Here is a 4,379-nt window from a genome sequence, read left to right as displayed (position 1 = left end):
AAAAAAAAAAAAAAAGACTCACAAAACTTACCAGTATTTCCTCAACTTTACTGTGCTGGAATTGCCCAAAGCTGCTTAAGAGCAAACCATCACTTATATGGATAGCTGTAAGTGAAGAAATGCTGTTGAATTTCTTTTAGAAATCATTGATTTCTTTTAAAACACACACACAAAATAAAAAGTTTTTTTCTTTAAAGAAACTGCTCTGATCATTTTAGATGGTTACTTTACATGTTTGATCTGTATTATATACAAATAATTACATTGATTTGTATAATCATATTATAGAAATCAAGGTTCTCATCTGAAGCCACCAAATTGGTTCATTTGGTAACTTTTCTATTTGAAGCAAATCACTTGTGTGCTATTTGCCTATTTTCCCATCTCTGACCTTCAGAGATGACCTGGTGTTTGTTAAACTTTCAAAAGTTATAAACAGCTGAGTTAGGCAAGGTGATGATTCAAAAACATAATTCATTATGAGATTTGTAAAGAAATGTGCTGTTGCTTAAATAACAAGTATGCTTGATTCTCAACAGTGACATAATCATAACATTTTACCTCTCACAGCACACATGCATGAACCTTGGCTACCTCCCAGAGGCAAAACCTTTCTTTTAACAAAGTATGTGTGTGCATATGAGAAAGAAAATGGTAGTATTTCCAGTATTTTTATATCAGAGAGAAAGGAGTCACTTTTTTATCATCTGTGGCCAAGCTCAAGACAAAACATAGTTGTAAGCTTATGAACTGAGTCCAGGAATCTAAATTTTAATTTGCTTGACTTCTCTAGTAAAGTGGATATAAATAATATTTTTCTAGTCACATAAAAATTATTGAAGCTGGGAATAAAAAATAAGTATTTTCACTACATGTGGCAAGAATTGCTTAAAATTATTTTTAAAAGCTTGTCCTTTTAATATTTTATTCTATTCTGTCTCCTTTCTTTATTCTTCACAGCACTTATTACCTACCACTTGATATTTTACACCTATTTTATTGTCTGTCTTCTCTCTGCTGAAATGTAAAGTCTGTGAGACAGAATATTCACTATGGGAGCCTAAAATCAAACTGGTACATAGTCGATTCTCAGTAAATATTTGCTGTATGAATGAATAATGGATGGCGAGATCATTTAATCCTTTGACTGCAGAGTGCTCAGAAACGAAACATGCCAATGGAAGCATGCAACAATTGCAGCAACCATTACATGACTTGCTACCAGTGTTCTTTGGTTTCTTACTAATTGAAATGATTCACCCAAGTTGGTTTCATTTCCCACTATTTGTACAAATTATTTTAGGCACACTGTGAAAAATCTTGAGAATGAAGTATATGGTACTTACAGACTTAAGTCAGCTAATGTAATAGTAACATGTATCTGCCAGTGTCATTCTCACCAAAAGAACATCTTGTTTAAATGCCTATAGACATTAGCAGTCAAAAGGTTAAGGATACCATGGTGAACAAGTTGGACATGGTCTCTGTCCTCACAGTTTTTTTTTTTTAAATGCTTAACTTATTTTGAGAGAGAATTGCTCGTATGAGAATGTATCTAGAGTTGTCATTGTATATAGAAGATACAATTTATAGAAACTGGCCTTTATTTTTTTCAAGAACATATCTATATTCTTCTGTAAACAAAAAAAGAATATAATTAGATGGTTTACTAAGTATTTGACCCCTCAAGTTCTTTTTTTTTTTTTTTTTTTTTTGAGACAGAGCCTCAAGCTATCCCCCTGGGTAAAGTGCCATAGCGTCATAGCTCACAGCAACCTCAGACTCTTGGGCTCAAGTGATTCTCTTGCCTCAGCTTCCCAAGTAGCTGGGATTACAGGCACCTGCCACCATGCCTGGCTATTTTTTTAGAGACAGGGTCTCGCTCTTGCTCAGGCTGATCTCCAACCCATGAGCTCAGGCAATCCAACCCTCTCAGCCTCCCAAAGTGCCAGGATGGAAGATTATGTTATTGGGGAAATGCTAATCAACTTTTTAGAAAATCCCATCACATGTTGTCTTGGGAAATGCAGCCATGAAATTAATTCTAGTCTGTTTGATTCAATACTTTTTGCCATTCTACCAGCAAGTAGAGTTTTGTGAGTTTTAATTTTATTTAATTTTTGAAATTAGGGCTTGTAAAATCATCTGAGAAATTATCTCACCTACCCAATATTTGAAGGAAGTTGAATACATAATACAGATTTTGGAGTCTAGACTGGCCTGGGTTTGCTACTTACTTGACCTTGGACAAGTTATTTAACCTCCCAAATTCTCTCAAGTTCCTTGTTTATAAATATTATTTTGTGTTGGTTGTTGTTAAATTGTTTGTTTTAGGATTAAGAGGATCGCATGGGATAATATAAAATACCTACTAGTATGTCTGAAAATACATGCTTATCAAGGTTAATTCCATTTTTTCTTAATTTCTTGATGACCTCTTTTACCTCAAGGAAGGAAAATTCACGTTCTAAAGCAGGGGTCTTCAAACTTTTTAAACACGGGGCCAGTTCACTGTCCCTCAGACCGTTGGAGGGCCGGACTGTGGGCCCCGGGATGAGCCTGCTGCTAAGCAGGACGGGCAGTGGTGGCAAAAAACTCGGCGGGCGGGATAAATGTCCTAGGCAGCCTGCATGTGGCCCATAGGCCATGGTTTGAGAACGCCTGTTCTAAAGCATCCTTTTCACTTACTTTTAGTTATACTGACATTTAAATAAACCTTACACGGTTCTGAACTATTGCATTCAACTAGTCATAAATCAACCTGTTACTACACTGTTGTGTGAAAACATTGATTTAGAATGACAGTAACTACAGTCATGGGTCATTTAACAGCATTTTGCAAAGTGCATCATTAGGCAATTTTGTGGTTCCCCAAACATAGAATGTACTTAAACAAACCTAGGTGGTCTAGCCTACTTCACACATAGGCAGTATGATAAAGCCTTTTGCTCCTAGGCTATAAATCATACATTATATTACTGTACTGAATACTGTAGGCAGCTATAATGCAGTGGTTAAGTATTTGTGTATTTATGTGGAGGAAAGGTACAATAAAAATAGTGCATATGAAATAAAAAACAGTATACCTATACGAACACTTTCTGTGAATGGATCTTGTAGGCCTGGAAGTTGGTCTGGGTAAGTCAGTGGTAAGTGAGTGTGAAAGCCTAGGACATTACTATACACTGCTATAGACATTGTAACACTGTTTACTTGTGCTGCACTAAATTTATATTTAAACTTTCTTCAATAATAAATTAACATTACTGTAACTTTTTTATTTTATAAACTTCACAATTTTTCTTCTTAAAACAGTCTTGGGCTGGGCATCCATCACATGCTCCAGGGCTGGTGGGTTGAAACCTGGCCTGGGCCTGCTAAACAAAAAAAATGAGAAAAAGAGAAACAGTGTCTTGCTCTGTCCTCCCAGTTAGAGTGCATCGATGTCCTCATAGCTCACAGCAACCTCAGACTCATGGGCTCAAGAGATCCTCCTGCCTCAGCCTCCTCAGTAGCTGGGACTATATAGGTGTATGCCACCATGCCCGGCTAATTTTCCTGTTTTTTATAGAGACTGGGGTCACACTCTTGCTCAGGTTGGTCTCTAACTCTTGAGCTCAAGCAGTCCTCCTGCCTCAACCATCTGGTATGCTAGTTTTACAAGCATGAACCACCTTGAGCAGCCTAATTTTTTAAACTTTTTATCTCTTTGTAGTAGATTTTGTGACACTGATTTTGAATGGTTAGCTTAAAACCAAACCGGTTGTACCACTGTACACAAATATTTTTGTTTATATTCTTATTCTATAAGCTTTTTTCTGTTATAATTTTTTTTCTTTTTACTTTTTAAAACTTTTCTATTAAAAACTAAGATCCTGATCTTATGTAAGACTAAGTCTACTCAGGATCATTAGGACATTACTAGGCATTTCATTGAGACAAGTGACAGCAAAAAGGATTTTTAAAACTTTAAAGAATGAAGACATTATTAAATGATAGGAATTTTCCAGCTCCATCATACTCTTATGGGACCACCCTCGTGTATGCAATTCATTGTCAACCAAAATGTCATTATGAGACACATTTGTAATTTGAAAATCTAGCTATATCAACTTTAAAGTTATTTTCTTTTGTTTTCATTCTTTCAGGAAGCCATTAATTTGTTAGAACCCATGACAAATGACCCTGTGAACTACGTGAGGCAAGGGGCACTCATAGCTTCAGCTCTCATCATGATCCAGCAGACTGAAATCACTTGTCCCAAGGTGAGCAAAAAAGAAATTCCGTGGCAGAGAGCTGGTTTGGGCTTTTCTTTTGTAACTTATCTTCCTTTGAGGACAACTTTAAATACGGTGAATACTGAAGTCATGGGAAGTAAA

This window comes from Otolemur garnettii, unplaced genomic scaffold, assembly GCF_000181295.1.
Source record: "Otolemur garnettii isolate 467f Iridium unplaced genomic scaffold, OtoGar3 scaffold00013, whole genome shotgun sequence".
Taxonomy (NCBI): Eukaryota; Metazoa; Chordata; class Mammalia; order Primates; family Galagidae; genus Otolemur; species Otolemur garnettii.
Note: the sequence above shows the minus strand (reverse complement) of the source record.